This window comes from Macaca thibetana, chromosome 13, assembly GCF_024542745.1.
Source record: "Macaca thibetana thibetana isolate TM-01 chromosome 13, ASM2454274v1, whole genome shotgun sequence".
In the NCBI taxonomy this organism is placed as follows: Eukaryota; Metazoa; Chordata; class Mammalia; order Primates; family Cercopithecidae; genus Macaca; species Macaca thibetana.
The window spans coordinates 11444907-11464752 of NC_065590.1; positions in this window are offsets into that span (position 1 = coordinate 11444907).

A 19846-nucleotide genomic window follows, 5' to 3' on the forward strand; every position below is an offset into this window, starting at 1 on the left:
ACTGTTTATTTGAGCTTTATGGACTTGCTTTTCAATAAGTTGCAGCTCTGCCTCAGCTTCTTTTGTTAATTGCCAAGGGCTAGTCAGACTAAGATCTCCTCTAAGGATAGAAAATGGATTACTCATGGCATACGTAGGAATGCCTAGAGCAGGTTGTATCCAATTAAAGTCCTCTAGTAATTTTGAAAGTCATTTAATGTTTTCAGTTGATCCCTATGTATAGGTTACTTTCTGTGGCAAAATTGTAGTGTCATTTACTAAGGTCCCCAAGTAGGAGTAAGGAGTAGTAGTCTGAATTTTGTCAGGAGCTATAATTAAACCAGTGTGAGAAATCGAATTTTGCAAGTGATCATAACATTGGGAGTAATATTTCTCGAGTGTGGGCAGCACAAAGTATATCATCCATATAAAGAATAATGTAATATTGTGAAAATTTTTTATGAGAAAGTTCAATTGCTTCCCCTACATAAGTCTGGCAAATTGTTGGACTGTTTAACATGCCTTGTGGTAACACTTTCCAATGAAAACGCTTAGCAGGTTGCAGGTTGTTTACTGCAGGAATTGTAAATGCAAACCATTCATAGTCTTGCTCAGCTAAAGGAGTAGTAAAGAAACAGTCTTTTAAATCTATGACTATTAAGGGCCAATTTTTCAGAATCATAGCAGGATAAGGCAATCCTGGTTGTAATGTCCCCATAGGTTGTATAACTGAATTAATGGCTCTAAGATCTGTCAACAGTCTCCATTTACCTGATTTTTTTTCTTAATAACAAAGACTGGAGAATTCCAGGGGGAAAACGTTGGAGCTATATGTCCTTTCTCTAATTGTTCAGTAACTAAGTCCTCTAAAGCCTCCAGTTTCTCTTTACTCAGTGGCCATTGTTCTATCCAAATTGACTTATCTGTTAACCATTTTAAAGCTATAGGTTCTAGAGGCTTAACAATGACCACCATCAAAAATGATATCCCAAACCTTGGTGGGAACTTTGTCTTTCCACTTGAAGCAATTCCTTCACACCTTGCAAATATTTTCCTAGTCCCATACCAGGGACATACCCCATTTCATGCATCATATGTTGACTTTGAAGACTATATAATTGTTCTGGAATTAGAACTTGTGCTCCCCACTGTTGTAATAAATCTCTTCCCCATAAATGTATAGGTTCAGAAGTTATAATTGGTTGAATAGTCCCTGATTGTCCATCAGGCCCTTCACAAGGCAAAATATAACTACTTTTAGGGGCTTTACCAACTCCAACTATGTTAAATTGAGGAGGTTGAATTCGCCATGTGGACAGCCAGTGCTGTAGAGAAATAATTGAAATGTCTACTCCTGTATCTACCAAACCTTTAAATTTATTTCCCTGAATAGTTATTTCACAGGTAAGATGTTTATCAGTAATTTGATTCACCGAATAAGCTGCTTTGCTTTGTTTATTTGTGCTTCCAAATCTTCCTGTTCGTTTAATTTCACTTTTCCCCATTTCCACATACAGTACAATTAGGAGCTGTGCTATACACTCTCCTGGCTCTGCTTTCCAGGGAACACAAGTAGATATAACAATTTGAATTTCCCCATTGTAATCTGAATCAATGACTCCTGTATGTACTTGCACACCTTTTAAATTTAAACCAGACCTGCCTAGAAGTAATCCTATCATCCCCACTGGCAAAGGTCCACAGACCCCTGTTGGAAATTTTTGTGGGGGTTTCCCAGGCAGAAGGCTCACAGATTTTGTGCAGCATAAATCTACTGCAACACTACTGGCTGTGGCAGGGGACAGACATTGTACAGGGGTGAGGGAGTGGCCTGAAATGCCCCGGTTTGGAATGGGGCCCAGGACGGGCCCCTCATGGCATTCCCAAAATTGGGTTCCCATCTTTATCAAACTTAGAGTGACACTGATTAGCCCAATGTTTTTCTTTCTTACACTTCTGGCAGAGACCTGGTTCATACTGATTGATAGCCTGTTTAAGCTCTTTAAGTATTTTAAAAGGAAAAGTCTCAAATGTAGCTATAACATTCCCCTGTTGATCAGGTGGGTGTATTCTAACAGGGAACTGCCAAACTCTAAATCACCGGGTCTTCAGACAGTCTTCTAGCTTGCTGGATTCCTGCCTGAATAGAAGTGAGAATCGTTGCTCGAGGCGCTGCTTGAACAGTGCCCAGGGCATCTACTTTTCACCCAGTGTCCTCCAGAAAAGAAAGATCTGGAGGGTCAGCCCACTCTTTTTCTTCAAAATAATGAGGGGGTGCAGAAGGTAGGGATGAACCTACTCCTCCTTTGCTGCTTTAGCTGGCAAACAAACCTGCTCTGTCACCTCTTCTGTTACTTTGTTATACTTTCCTTCTATCTTATCATCAGTGTGAAAAGGTTCCAAGGTGGAACGAACCAGCACCCACACTCATCCCACTGTTACCCTGATGCTTCCAAGCTTAAGAGTACTTGGTGTCCTCCAGCTTAGTTCTACATTCTCCAACTGTCACTCTGGTGACCGTTTGCCCCAGATTTGAGCCCCACATATGGGTGCCACTTGCTGAGACCAGCTTGGTCTCTAACTGAGTGGTGCTAGAGGAATTAAAGACACACACACACAGAAATATAGATTGTGGAGTGGGAAATCAGGAGGCTGACAGCCTTCAGAACTGAGAGCCACAAATGGAGTTTTACCAACATATTTATTGACCACAAGCCAGTGATAAGCATCGTTTCTATATATTATAGATCAACTAAAAGCATTCCTTACGGGAAACAAAGGGATGGGCCAAAACAAAGGGATGTACTCTGGCTAGTTATCTTCAGCAGGAACATATCCTTAAGGCACAGATCGCTCATGCTATTGTTTGTGGTTTAAGAACACCTTAAGTGATTTTCTGCCCTTGGTGGGCCAGGTGTTCCTTGCCCTCATTCTGGTAAACCCAGAGCCTTCAGCGTGGGCATTGTGGCCATCACACACATGTCACAGTGCTGCAGAAATTTTGTTTATGGCCAGTTTTGGGGCCAGTTTATGGCCAGATTTTGGGGCCTGTTCCCAACAATTCATCACAGACTATGGGAGAATGAGGATAAAATATTTCTACTGGGGAAGATCTCTGTTGCTCTTTAACTTTAAGTAAGTTGTAAAGAAGAAAAGTGTTTTATGAACAGAAAAAAATGCGCACTAGGAACTGAGAGGTATAAATATAAAGACAAGGAATCAAAAAATGAAAATAAGAAATGAGTAATGTGAATATAAATGAAGGTGTGTCTTAGTCTATTCAGGCTGTTACAACAAAATGCCATACACTGGGTGGCTTGTAAGCAACAGAAGTTTATTTCTCACAGATCTGGTCACTGGGAAGTCCAAGACCATGGCAACAGCAGGTTTTGTGTCTGGTGAGAGCCCATTTCCTGCTTCATAGTTGATGCCTTCTCTCTGTGTCTTCATGTGATGGAAGGAGCCAAGCCACTCTCTAGCATCTCTTTTATAAAGGCAATGATCCCATTAAAGAGGGCTCCCCTTTCCTGACCCAATCACTTTCCAAATACTCTGCTTCCTAATACCATCATAATAGGTGATTAAGTTTCAACATATGAATTTGGGGGTGACACAAACATTCATATCATAGCAAGGTGGGAAATTCGTCTAACTTTGTACTTCACATGTTACTCAAAAGATTTGTTTAGGATGTTCTTTCAGTTTTTTTCTGTCTTCTAGAAAAAAGTCACATGTATATATCTTTGTATTCATTAAGCAACTGTGTGTGTGTGTGTGTATGATGTGCTTAGTCTGGTAAGGATCTAAAAATAAATAAAACAGGAGGCAAAACATCAATGTATCTATAATATGAGCAAAAAGTCATTGAGTACTGGAAGTGTAGTGACTATCTTTTCTTTGTTTGTAACTCGGCATTCCTTCCCTATCATAGTCAATTTGTTCTGTTATAACAAAATACCTTGCAAATTTATTTCTCACAGTTCTGGAGGCTGGATAGTCTAAAATCAGGGCACTGTCAGATTCTGTGACTGGTGAGGGCTACTCTCTGCTTTATGGACAATGCATCTTGCCACAGCCTCACACCGTGTAAGAGGTGAAGGCTATGTGCTCACATGGTGAAGGACAACACAGCTCCATTAAACTTTTATAAAGGCCCTAATCTCATTTCTAAGCTTGGAGCCCTCATGATCCACTCACCTCTTAAAGGCCCCATCTGCTAGTACCATCACTTTAGTAATTAAGTTTCAACATATGAAGGCAAGGGGAAACACATTCACATATTCGGGACATAACATTCCCCTTTCTTTTGTTACTTGAATACCCTATTTTCCATGGAGAATGACCTCATTCTGCTTTGGTATAACTCCCATCCCTTATGACATCCTGCCTTTTTCTACCCAAGGTATGGGTGCTTGAGCCCAGCAAGATCAATTAGACCCTCTATTCAGAGGTTTTAAAATTTTAATAAACTGGCATAAGGATGAAAAATGATTGGCCTTGAGTCTTTTCAAGGAGCATCCTGCAGAGGTTAACCCCTTATTCTTATTACTTAGCTCCCCAGAACAGACACTTTGGTAAGATATTCACTAACAAAAGGGAGTAAAAGAAAACAAACAAACAGCAAAAGTAATAGCAAAGGCTTATTTTAAGCCAGAAATAAAAGTACAATATTCTCTCTTTGAGCAGCTATAAAAATCATATTCTATCTTTTGTATTAAATGGAATGAGAATCTTTTGTTAAAGTATTAACAAGATAAATTTGTTATTATCCAGCCCTTTCATTTACCAATGTTTGACACTGGAGATATGTTTCCTATTTTACATACATTTTAATAGCTAGCAAATAACTATTTTCACAACGTAAGGTCTAACAAAATGTGAACATAAAATATGGAACTGTTTGAATCTTTGCAAACATCTGAGTAATTTAAGATTGAGGCATAAAATTGACTCATCTCTTTACAAACCAAAGTGCAGCTTGGAGAAAAAATAAAATATCCGATATGAAACAGATATTTAATTTCATTCAAAAGAACATACATCTTCGCTTTATTTCAAAATAACCTCTTACGGATGTTCATTACATAGAAAGAACTCCCCCATGCAGGCAATTGTTTCAAAGTACAATATCAAGGTTTTTATGGAGTCACATATGGTGAGGTGAGTGTAATGTTTTCATTGACTCTATGAATTAACTTAAATATTTTTCTTTTGACCTGAGTTCAAAGCAGATTCTCTTGCCTATAACAAAAACACCCTAACTGACACAATAAGATAAGTCAGAGTGGTTTGACAACCCAGGAAGAGAGCTTCTTTTATTTAAAAACATCAAAAACTCCATGGATAAGGTGGCATTTTAGTGAATGCCTAAAAAATAACTGAATATTTTACGGAAAAAAAAAAAAAAAAAACAGAGTCAAAGGGGAGTTTGAGCAGGATAGTGTAGGTACAAAGATATGTAGGCAGGAAACTTTGGAAGAAGATAAAGGACACTTTAAAAAAAAAAGTAACAGATATTTGTGAGGATACAGAGAAAAAGGAATGCTTATACACTATTGGTGAGAATTTAAAGTAGGACAATTTTTATGGAAGACAACATGAAGGCTGAGGAACTAAAGCTAGAACTACTCTTTCATCTAGCAATCCCACTACTGGGTATTTACCAAAAGAAAAAGAAATAATTATATAAAAAAGATACTTGCACTCCTACGTTTATTGCTACACTATTCACAATAGCAAATATATGGACTCAACATAGTGTCCATCAGTGGATAACTTGCTAAAGACAATGTGTTATATATGCACAATGGAATACTATTCCACCTTAAAAAATACTGTAATTCTGTGTTTTGCTGCAACGTGGATAGAACCAAGGCCATTGTCTTAAGGAAAACAACTCAGAGACAGAAAGACAAGTGCTGCATGTTCTTGCTTATAAGTGATAGTTAAATAACGCATACACCTGGATGTAGAATGTGGAATAATAGACAATGGAGACTCAGAAGGATGTAGGCATAATGGGGTCTTTATGATGGGAAATTACTTAATGGGTACAATGTATGCTATTCCAGTGATGGATACACTAAAATCTCTGACTTCAGAACTATGCAATATATCCATGTAAAGAAATTACACTTATACCCCATAAATTTATACAAATAAAAATTAATTAATTAATTAATACATAGTTTGACAGATGTAGAAAGTATGTAAAAGGAAGAAATAACTAATAAATCTGAAAGATAGAGTTATCACAATTGGTTAAAAACCAATTTGTGGCACATAAAGAACTTCTGCTCTACTATCTAGTAAGTGATACAAAGAGATAAATAGCAGGTATGTATTCCCCCCTCCAGTTTCAATACTCATTCTAACCTTAGATACCTGGAAAGAGAATATATTTCTTTCTAGGGGCCACTATATTATTAAAATATTGTTGTCTCCATTGAAATCATATGGATAGGACTTTATAAATCATAGCAACTTTTCTATATGTTAACAATGCTGTAACATTGAATTAGAAGATTAAAAAGTTCTATTCACAAGTAAAACTTATAAGGACTAGTAATAGACCTGAGAGAATATATATACATAGTCGCTCTGTCTATATATACTTTTTCCACTAAATATAAATACATATGAAAATAAGGAAGAGTAGAAATAGTAGAGATTTCAATATTTCTCTAATTTGGTTAGCAAAATCTTAGACAAATTCATAATTTTTGTTTTAAATTAAATTTTAATTCAAGATTTATCCAAAAGAATAAAGAATAGTCAAGAAAAATTGGGTAGGGAGCATTAATGAAAAGGTGTTGGCTGTATTTGACAATTAAAAAAATAGACATACATGTGAATAAAACAATACATATGAGGCAGAAACAAACACTAGGTTGAAGGGCAGAGGGTAATGGGAGGAATATATATTCACAAATAGCACCAAAAATCAAATGAGAAAGGAATGGAATACTCAATGTCAGTGAAAAAAAATGCTGGATATTTGACAAATAAAGTTATTTTCTAATGTTTGCCCGATATTATATACCTTCATGGCAGAGCAGGAGCATTGCCATCTTGGACAAGCACCACCATTCTAAAATTCCCCTTGATCAAAAGACACCTAAATCAAAGGGTCATCAGCCTAATGGCTAACGTCAGCATGATCATAAATCACAAATGACATCTCTGACCAGAAATATTCCAACCATAAGACAAACTCCTCCCTGACCAGAGATGTGCCAGCCCCAAGAGAACATTGCCTCCAGTCAGAGAGATGTCAGCCCCAAGATAATCTCCCCTCTGACCAGAGACTTTCCAACCCTGCCATAAACTTCTCCCTGACACAGAAACATTCCAATCCTGTGATAAGCTCTCTCACCCTGAAACCAATAAATACTCTTCATCTGTAAGAGACAGCACTCCTGACCGAAATCAGCCAGAAGCCCCTCTCGGGTTTATTCTTCAAAATAAAACTGTCTTTGACTGTTCAGTCACTTTTCGTGTTTGTTTTCTCTTTCTTTAACTCTTAGACTTTACACATTCTCTTAGATTAAGTACTTAACTAATAAAAATAATAGTAAAAAACTGAAATCTTAGCAAAAAAGTCATTTAATTTTTATCTAATCAGTCTTATGAAGAACAACTTTCTAATTATAAATGCAATAGAATAAATTCAAGTGAAAATATTATAATGCAACAAAAAAACTGGAAAAAATGTTTTGACATAAATAAAACAGAAAAAAAAATGGTTGATATGTTTCATATACAAAGAAATTTTTAAGCAAATCAGAAGGAAAATATAAGGTACCAATAATATGTTAACTAATGTTATAAAAAGATCAATCATAAAAGAAGAATTTAAATTGAACAATAAATTTATTTTAAAATCAACTTTAATACTAATCAAGGAAACAAAAACAAAACTATTGTCCTATTAAATTAACACAAATATTCAACTAGATAATGGTTAATATATAAATATATTATATATTATATATTTATGCATCATATATATGGGTCAAAGATTACTAACTTTCAACTATAAAATGAATGAATACTGGAAACCTAATATACAGTATGGTGTCTATAGTCAGTAATAATGCATTATTAATAATAATGTAAAATTTCATATTTGAAATTTGTCAAAAGAGTAGATCTTAAATGCTCTCACCACACATACATAAACACACACACACAAAGGTAACTGCATGAGGTAATATCAATATATTAATTAGCTTCACTGTGGTAATTATTTCATAATGTACATATATATCAAAACATCACATAGTATAATCTAAATATGTGCAATTTTTGTCAGTCATACCTCAATAAAACTAGGGAAAAATGATGCATGAGTGCAATAACAGCCAAAACATAGAAGTAAACTTAAAGGTAAATAAAAAATAGTTCAACACAATCTCCTCCCAGATAGCTCAACAACAGCAACAAAAGAATTATTAAAGGTCAAGAGAGTGAGGATTTGGAAGAGAAGATTTGTTGAGCAGTATTTTTGGAAAAAGCAATCGAGGGTCTCAAATCACAATGTCTTCCAGAATGAGAAGTAGTTTTTGCCTGTTCCCTTTCCTTCAATCCTAAGAAATGAATATGTCAGCTAGAAAACAGTTGGTATACTTAAATAGAAACATTGAAGAAGCTTTAATAAAAAGACTCATTACAAATTTGTGAACAGGGATAAGGGAAACTAACAAAACTTGGTAAAGCACCCTCAGTAGTAGCAAGAACAGGGAGCAGTTGCCATCCCTATGAGTTTGTTATTGGAAACCACTGAGACCTATAGCTATACAAGAGAGATCAACAGGGCCTTTGGAATAGACATAAGACAGGGAAAGTCAAACCCGAATACTTGTACACAAACATTTACAGTAGCATTATTCATTATAGCGAAAATATGGAAACTCAAGTGTCCCTGAATGGATGAATGGGTAAACAAAACATGCCATATCCATACAACATTATATTATTTGGCCATAAAAAGGGATGATGTACTGATATATATGCTACAACATGGATAAACCCTTACAACAACATGCTAAGTGAAAGAAGTCAGTCACAAAAGACCAGGTGCTATATGGTTCCATTCATACGAAAATTCAGAATAAGGAAATCTATGGAGACAGAAAGGCTAGTGGTTTCTTAGGGATGAGGAAGGGGGTTGGGGCTGGGGCTGTAGTGGTGGGGTGGGAGGATGATAGCTAAAGGGTATAGATTTTCTTTTGGGGGATTTTTGAGGTGACAAAAATGCTCTAAAATTGACTATGGTGATGGTTATATAATTATGTCAATTTTCTAAAAACTATTGAATTGTACAATGTAAATTGTATGATATATAAATTATATTTCATAAAGCTGTTAAAAGTACAGATGCAGAACTACTATTGTGCCAGAAAAGTAAATTTCTTTCTACCCCCAAATTGGCCCCCTAAACAACTTCTGGCAATGCTCTGGAAATCAGTCAAAGTCATACAATAAAGCGAGCAGTCTTTAATTATGAATAGTTATAAAACTGGGTAAGAATACAGGGAATCTTTGATGTTCTTGCCTGAGACTGCTCCCATTATTCCCTTCTATCCCCTATAATAGTCAAAGTGTTAGCTCTAATGAGAAGAGACAAGACATGGACAGCAGAAGTTTTGCAGCCAAACAGGGCTCAATTGATTTGACACAGAGCACAAAAATGACCACATCCATCAATGTTGTTAGTAACAGCAGTAACCTCCATGTCCAACAAATAGGGATGGTCAGCATCTCGGCAAACCTGAGGTCAGTGCAGAAATACACCAGCAAATAAGCCACACATTTAACAGGGTGATCCAGAGAATGAGATAGCCATGGAGAGCCTTTATAAGCTTTCCATTTATCCCAGACTTTCTGGAAGATTGTGCGCATGGAGGAGAGAACAGATGTGATGCAAGATAACCACATACCTCTGGGGAACACCAAGCTGTGTTCACACAAAAAAGAGATGTAAAAAACTGCCTGAACTTTACAAGCCCTCCAAATCACACACAGTTTCACCTGCAGAGGGTAACATTTTTACCGACTTGAGATGTCGAATCACTGACTGACCAATAAGCCATGCAGTTACAAGGGCAACCCCTGAGAAGCCAGGCTTAAAAATAAAAACAAGAATTTTAAGAAGTTATTCTGTAGAGACACTACAGAGGATGTGATTTAGGCAGGTTATTTTTTAAAAACTTAAAAAAGAAAAAATTGAAAAAAGGAGTCAACAGTCACTATAGTATATTATCTGAAATGTTCCATTTTCAATAAAACATTGCAAGAAATGCAAAGAACAGGAAAATGTGAGCCATACTCAGGAGAGGAAAAACAGTCACTTGATATAATCTTTGGGTGGTGTTGTACTTAACAGAAAAAAAAAATTTCAAAGCAGCTGTTATACATATGTGTAAATACTAAAAGGAAAGTATATTTAAAGAATCAAAGGAAAGTATGACAATAATGCCTCAATAAATAAATTATCTCAATGAAGAAATAGAAATTATAAAAAGAATCAAATGGAAATTCTGGACTTGAAACATATAATGACTATAATAAAAATCTTCACTAGAAGAACTCAATAGGAAATTAAGGATGGCAGAAAAACAATCATTTAAAGATAGATTAATAGGGATACTCAAGTAAAGAATAGAGAGTAAAAGAAAAATTAAAGAAGTTTAGAGATTCAAGGGACCTTATCAAACACACCAATATATGTGTAATAAAAGTCCTTGGAGGAGACAAATAGAGAAGGTGGAGAAAAATATATTTGAAGAAAGAATGTCCTAAAGTTTCCAGATAATTTATTAATTTTATTAAAACAATTAATCTGCACATCCAAAATCTTCAATAATCCTCTTGTTAGATAATTGTATAGACAATCAAACCTAGATATATCATGGTGAAACGTTTAAAAATTAAACACGATGTGAAAATCTTGACAAAGGCAAGAGAAAAATGACTTCTCAATAGAGATCCAGAAATAAAATTAAGAAAATAAATTCACTCTCAACAGCACCAAAAGTAACAAAATGTTTAAAAACAAATTTAGCAAGAGAAGTATACTTGCACATAAAACATTACTACAAAACATTACTGAGAGAAAACTACAAAACATTACTGAGAGAATTAAAAATGTGAACTAAATGGAGAGATGTTCTGTGTTTATGCCTTAGAACACTTAAGTATTCCAGACGCCAATTCTTTTTGATTCAAACTATTGATTAAATACAGTCTTTATCAATATTGAAGCTGGCATTTGAACTCTTTTCGGTAGTGCAAGCCCTGAATAGCAAACGCAACTTTCAAGAGAAGAACAAAGTTCAAATACACATACTACCCCACATTAAAACATAAAATTACAATAATCTATATGGTGTGATACTGGCATAAGAGCAGGCATATAGATCAATGGAATTGGCATGAGAGTCCAGAAACAAATCCTTGCATTTCTGGTCACCTAATCTTCAACAAATCTCCCATTATAAGTCAATGGGGGAAAGGATAGTCTTTTCAACAAATGGTTCTGGGTCAAATGAATGAATATTCACAAGCAAAATAATGAATGTAAGTTTTACCTCACACCACATGCAAAAATTAATGCAAGTGAATCATAGACCTAAATGTCAAAACGAAAACAGTAAATCTTCTAGAAAAAAGATAGAAGAAATTTTTGCATCCTTGGGTTAAACAATGATATGACAGCAAAAGCACAATTCATAACAGAAAGAAATGACACATTGGACTTCATCAAAATTAAAGAGTGAGATAAAAAGTCCTCTCTTAGGGAAAGAAAAGACAAGGTACAGACTGAAAGAAAATATTTGTAAACCATTTGTCTGATTAAAGACTTGTATCCAGAATATGCAAATAACTCTTGCAATTCAATAATAAGACAAAGAGCAGCTTAAGAAAACACATGCAAAAGAGGTTTGCTCTTGACCAAAGAAGGTATGGAAATGACAGACAGACACATGAAAAGATTCTCAGCATCATGTCTGATTAAAGACTTGTATCCAGAATATGCAAGTAACTCTTGCAATTCAATAATATGACAAAGAGCAGCTTAAAAAAAAAGCATGCAAAAGAGTTTTGCTCTTGACCTAAGAAGGTAAAGAAATGACAGTTAGACACACGAAAAGGTTCTCAGCATCATTAGTCATTAGAGAAATAAAAATTAAAACCACAGTAAAATATAACTATATACACTCTAGAATGGCTATAATCAAAAAAACAGACAATAGCAAGTGTCGACAAAGACAATGAGAAACTGGCTCTCTCAGAAGTTGGTGGTAATGAGTTTTTTATTTAAAACTTTTAGGACTAAATATACAATTAAAAATATGCACTATTGGCTTCAACATTGTAGATTAGACTCTATGAATATTTTCCATAGTCCTTCAATTAGTCATTAGACAAGAGGAACCTTCAAAACATATAAGTATGATACTAGAAAATCTCAACAGTATACTTAGAGGAAAGCCTTGCTTCAGGGTTTTGAAACTATCTTGTTTCAGTATTCAGGATCATGGGGAGTGAGCCAAGGTGGGGTGGTAAGGTAGAGAACCAACTACTGGGACTCAGCAATGCCCTCTCTCTCCACACTCTTCCCCCTCACTTCAACCAGAATGGCACTATTATGGTATCTTCACCTTGATCATGTGTGTATCAGGTTACATATAGATAAATTAGATTAAAAGAGAGGCACATCACACTGCTAAGGCCTGAATCATGCAATTCCCTTGAGAGGGAGATAGGGATATGAGGATACCTTCTGAGTGTTTATACCCCATTTCCCTGGAAATCTAAGAATTCACAAGGAAAGTGTTTTTCTTAAGGAGCAGGATAATCTGTGCTACTTCACTAATTTCATCTTTATTCAATAGACTTTTCGATAGTTTGTATAATTTGATATGAACCTGCAGAAAGACCAAAAGGGGATGCATAGTCCCCACTAATAGGGAAACCCAGAGCCAGTTTCTAAATAATCCTTCTTGTTGCTGGAGGCTTTGCATGTATCTCCACTATTTTGTGCTCAGTCAGTGCCCACAGTACCACTATATTATATTTTTACCATCCCAAGGGTAGGAGTGCAGGGGAAAATAAAGTCTCTTTAATTCCTAATTCCAATTAGGTATTTCAAAACTCTAGTGTCCACATATTGAAAGATTATTGTCCTGTATTTCTGATATGAGACTCCCTTTAGCTAGTTATGTGAATAAATTATTAAGACAGTCATTTCTGTGATACTTACTTATTCGGTCACTGATGACTGGAGGTGATCCTTATGGGTAAAATATATATGACAAAAAGCCTTCAGAGAAAAAGTGGCTTTATGACTCATTTATGTCCTCATCATAATTCTAAAGCATTCCAGTACGTATATTCAAATACATAGTAGAAATACAACTAATGCTATAACATTTTATTTTATTATTTACTTATTTAATTTACATAAACAAAGGAAATTCCTCTTTTCCAAACAATATCAAATACCTTGAAACATGCTAATAAATCTTTCAACCTACTGTGTAGCTTTTTGGTAAAAAATAGAAATTACGAGTTTGTATTGACTGTGACTGTCTCTAACGTTGACAGAATTTCTTATATAGAAATCTATTCTCATCAGTAAAAAAAAAAAAATGCTTATATCCATTTTCACAGAGGTCTATTGGAGAGACAGTGAAATGATGCTCAGAAGGCTTTTCAGCTTCCTCAATGGCTTTATTTCAATGGCATTGTGCCACCAATAATCCTTACCAAACAAATAAAAATATTCTACTGCCTCACATAAGCCTGGATCATATTTGATCCACATAAGATTATAGCAATCGTTAGAGGAGGGGTGCCAATGCTTAGAGTCTATATGAAGAATAACAGCTTCATTGCCAGCATTTGGGGCCTCTCCAATAAATGAAAACTTCTACAATTAGTCAAAAGGCTATTCATTTAGGAAGATTTTTGTTGAGCCTCACCAGGGTCTTTCTTCTGATGAGAAGAAGTAGTGAATGAGTTTCAGAACAGAGTCATGAAGTGTATAGGAATCCAATGGAAGATAGTAGTAGGGGTAATTTGTCATTTTCAATAACTACATATGTCGTACCAAAGGAAAAGATGGACAACACTTATGGTTTCTCTTTTCGTTAGCATAAACCAAAGAGTAATTGGAGAGCACCAGTTTCTCACAATTTTCTCAACAAAAAATTAAAACCTGAGGTTACATGGTCAAGTATTTTAGGAAATGCCTCCTCAAAATCAATCATATTAGCTTACCAAAGATTCTTTGATATTCTTCCTTAAAGAAATGTACTCATGCCTAGACTAGCATCTTCCAAACTTAAGTAGCCATAGGACAATTTTATTTTTTCATCATAATACAGATCAAATTGAGGAAAACTGGCATAAGCCTTATTTTTTTCTCATTCTCAGGCTTCAACAGATAGACATCATCAATTGAACTCTGTTACTATCTTTTTTGCTGTCTTTGCATTTATTATTCATTAAAGGTTGTTTTATTAGTGTCTTCAGTTATGATTATATTCTACCTGATATGCCTATCCTAGGAGAAATTGTATGAGGTAGTCTCCACAGAGGCTGTACAGAAGATTCCATCCTGCGGATGTGAGTAAAGGCATGAATATCATGTCCACAGGGTGGCCAGATAGCTAGTGGCAGCCACCCGGGTACCATGTATCCTAGAACTTGTTTTAGTGAGTGAGAAGGAATGTAAAGAGGAATTGAGTCTGATCTAAGAAAGGAAGAGAAAAGGATTCACGCCATGTATTCAGAGGCACTACAGAAACAGAGACAGAGCATGAACTTTGGAGTCATGGATAATTACATTTGAATTGCATTCCAGTTGCACTGCTTACTTAGCAGCTGTATGATTTCAGGCAAATTATTTTATTTCATGAGGACTTTTGTTGTCTTATCTGCAGAATAAGAATAATGACACTACCTCATTGTATCAGGCTGCTCTCGCATTCCTATAAAGAAATACCTGAGAATGGGTGATTTATAAAGAAAAGAGGTTTAATTGGATCATGGTTTCTGCAGGTTGTACAGGAAGCATGGCAGCATCTGCTTACGGGGTGACCTCAGGGAGCTTTTACTCATAGCCAAAGGCAGAGCAGGAGCAGGCAGCTTACACAGTAGGAGAAGGAACAAGAGAGGGAAGTGGGAAGTGCTACACACTTTTAAACAACTACATCTCATGAGAACTCACACACCATCAAGAGAACAGCACTGTTGCTAAACCATTCATGAAAAAAATGTCCCCGTGATCCAATCACCTCCCACCAGGCCCCACCTCCATCTTTGGAGATTACAGTTAGACATGAGATTTGGGCAGGGACACAGGTCAAAACCATATCACTCAATATTTGGAAAGGTTAAAAAATTAATGAATATAAAGCATGTGATACATAATACATTTGTTTCTTCTCATTCCTCCTCCTCATTTGTCCTAGTCATGTAGAGCACTGAACAATAGCAAAAAGTTCAATACATACGCTATCTCATATCCCTTGGGCAATGAGGCCGTTGTCCAATCCAGTAGCACTGATTGCAAAAAGGAATACAAAGATACTCAAGAAGATATTTGCTCTTAAATGGGTTTTGTAATATTACTCAGGAAGAAAAGAGTAAATTTATTAAGGAGTATTATCTCTGATTGCAGTTACTCATTCAGCCTTTAATATACCACTTTATTCAGGTGATATTTTTAGCTCATTATCCCTAACAAGAATAACTTTATTAATGTTACTATTAAATGAAGATAATTTATAGATGAGGGAAATATAAAGGAAATAACTTACAAAGATCATTTTCTTAAAGCAGTACAAAGAAATCGTTTCCCAGTGTAGTTAGATGCAATACAGGGGATATGTTTTATACCCTACATTATGAGATCTTACAAGATTCTTAATATTTGCCAATTTTGACACGAGATGATATTTCAGACATACTATCTTAAAAAGTATTAACATATTTTGCATTCTAAAGAGGAAAAGGATAACAGCAGTAAAAAGCAATTGAATGACAGGACTCATTTCAATTCCAGAGGCACAAAGGACATCAGATTAAATGTTTGCTTTTTTCACATGATCCTAAATTATTACAGTTGCTTTGCTTTGATCATTTTCAAGCAAGAATAGCTTTAAGAGAAAAGAAGAAAACAGAATAATACAGCTGTGTTACAGAGAAGGCAAATTTCTGATAACTTTCCCAAGAATTTCTTTTTCTAACTTCCATTATTGCTTACGAACAGCCTCCAAATTAAGTCACGGATCCATTCTTTTTTTTTTTTTTTTGTAATGGAGACTCTCTGGCCTCATCTTTAATAGCACATCAGCCAATCCACAGTCACCTCGAGGATTACCAGCTCTCAACAGAGGAATCACTTCTGGCTTTAAATTGTAACAGCCACAGCTAAAGCTGCTGCCATTGTGACTTATGAATTGACTTCTCTCCTGTGTGCTCTTTCAGGTGGATGGATTAAGAAATAGAAACTCATCATTTTGCGAATCTCCAGTGTGTATAATGAAACTGTTGAAAGTTAGTGATGGTAAAACCTGCCTGAAATGATAGATGTTTGCATATCTTTTGTATTTTCTCTTTCAAACAGTATTGTAAATCTATCAATGCTAAAACTTATGGACTATGAGTGACACTGAAGTAACTACAATGAAATAGATCTATTTTTCTTGGATAAAATTTTTCCTTTTCTCTAGGTAAAACTGTATAACTCTTACGAAAAATTACCTTTTCCTAAACAGAAATCATCGTATCCTCTTTAACACATCAGTGATCAAGGTATTTTTTTTTTAAATGTACAGTATTAAAAAGCACTGGATATATTCCTACTGCTTCATCAATAAAACCAAAAGTACTGGAAAATTTGTTTCTTAGACTTAAAACCTTTGAATTTGTAAGTTTTAATTTTTGCCTACATCAAAAAATTAGTATGTCTTTGTACTAACAATTAATGAGTTGGGGAAGTCAACTCAGATTAAAGGGATTATCATGATGCACACAATAAAAACAAGTATGTTTTTAAAAATGTAAAATGAACTAGAAAACAATTACTAAGGACTTCCATTATAGTTACCTAGACTATGCACCCCATAATAACAATATTATGTCTCCTTAATTTCTCTATCTTCATTTCTCTATATTCAGTTCCTAACACAGTGTTACACAGTCCTTACCCCTTGTGAAGTCAATGATCACTTCTCTGAATTTAACTAATGAAATCTCCCAACACATACACATACATACACAAGTGCATATTTGTTTCAAAAAATATTTCAGTGTACTGGAGATCACAAACTTAAATATGTATGGGGTTCAGGCAGACAAAATAATAAGTGAGATGGGAATGGTAAAACAATTGCCCTTTTCTGCCCATCTTTTATTTTCCCACTTTTGAATGAGACACTAATTCAATTAAAAATGTCCTTTTCTCCAAACCCTTACTTTAAGAAAAGCAAAGTAAAAAGATCTGAGGTAAATGCAAAGTGACATTGATACTTGCCCTCAGTCTCATGAAAATGAGAACAGGTGATAAGGTCTTTGCTTCCGCATTGAAAGGGAGCAAGTGATTATTCAACCCCTCCCAATTATTCTCCTGTGGAAACCAATAAACACACAGGCTAGCTTTTCCACTTTCATGAGAAATCTGAATGATTATGTAAAATCTGACTTTAAGATGTTCATATATGCCAAAACTCGGTTAGTCCAAGAAAACATATCTGCTGATGGCATCTGTCTCATGGAACATCACTTTACTGCCAAGACGACAATCTCAAATCTGGGTAATGCCAGAGCACCGACTTAATAGGATTTGAAGCTTCACTCAAAGTATATTACCAACAATACTAACGAGGATAAATCATAGTGTATTTTTCTAATTTGTAAAAGAGATTTCCACTCACAGAATTAGCATAAATTATTATGATAAAAAATAGAATGATATCCTTCCACCCAGGATTATATTCCGAAGATATAATGGGCTACCTTGGAGAGGTGGAGAAGAGAGAACTGGCAAATGGGCCAAAATTGAGGCTCACGTTGCCTTGGTCGCAGCCCAACAACACATAGTAAGTGACAGAGTTACTGAATTATTTATTTTTTCAAAATAAAAGACTGTTCTTTCTATAATAATGCTATGTTGACTTTTATTTTAAGTACTTTCTTAAGTAGGTAAATTAAAAGACTGCAGTTAAAAGTATTCAACCAAGAATTAAGAAGTTAATTAAGAATTAACCAAGAATTAAGAAGTTAATGTGACTGTATGTGTGTATATATATTATACACATACATGTATACATATATACACATATATACGTAAGTATGCATACATATATACATATTATATATACATATGTATATATAATATATATTACTATTTTCTGTATATAATATATAACCATATATAAATATATATAGAGAGAGAGCAATATATAAAGGTGTAAGGTGTTCTGGTTCAGCAAGAAAATAGTAAGACAAACAATAATGTTTATTTTGTTTTGCTTACTCATAATACCAGCACAAAATGCAAAAGTACTTATTCCCAGAGGTTCACAATTGTGTAATTACACATTACATATATCATTAAATAAAGTTTTACTTTTATTATTCAGCTTTCATGGCAAATGCAAAACAAAAATATAGAAAATGATTATGTATGTAGGCCTGGGACACAGTAAGCGCTCAGTATATATTTCTTGAAATATTGACTGGAATATCTTCCCAGGTTCAATGAAAGATTATATATTTGCCTAACACATCTATAATTAAAATTATGCAAACATATATTCAGTTCCGTACAACTATCTATAAGTCAATAATTATAGACTTATTATAGCCAAAAAAATCCATCTGAATAGAAAGATTAAAATAACTGAAAAGAAATAAATAAAAACTCTAGGTCAAATAGCTTTACTTTTTGGATCAAAGTTGAATCCTTTGTACATGAAGTAAATTTATGTTTGTTAATGTAGGATATCTCTAAAACTATTTTGCATTAGGAATATAGACAGAATGGTTGTCTTTAATAAAATTTGAAAATCTTGTAGTAAATTGATTCATTTTAAGGAGTTAATTCACAATATAAATGGTTTTAGTATTAATTTCTGTTAATTTTTATTTCAAATATCTCCTGTATATCCATACCTATTAAGGTTTTGAAACACTGGTTAAACGATGGTAAAGATAAGATTTATTTCCATTTTCTTCCTTAGTGAGCAGCAGTGTTTAATGTCTAAAACATTTACTAATAGAATGTATTTACATTCTACACGAACAGACTAAACAGATCGCAATCATCATGTACAGTATGCCGCACATGAGATGCCTAGTCCAGATGATTCTCAATGTGACTAAGGAATGATTAATGTCTCTACTGCTATGGATTAGAGAAGACTTACCAAATGAGCCATTAGATTCACATTTACAGTATTTCTATAAAATTGAATTAAATGCAGTGTTAATGCTTATAGACTTATTGGTCTTTAAAACATCAAGATAATTGAGAGAAAAATAAAGAAAACTTAGGTATACTGTTAGCCTCAGTTTTTATTATTCTCATGCTCTGAAAATTTAGGATTATATAATTTTAAAGATAATAATCCTAAATAATATCTGAAGATGGTATATCTATTAGATGATATTGAGACTGGTTGATACCGCTGAGAATAAAATAAACTGTCTTCCATAGTTTTGGAGAAAGTCTTCATGTCTGGTGGATTAAAGCTGAGCCTCTTCATTGCAATATTAAATTTCACCTAACAGTAAACTAAAGCATTATTTGTTCCTGACCGCAAGATTGATGGATAAAAAAGTGATTTACATA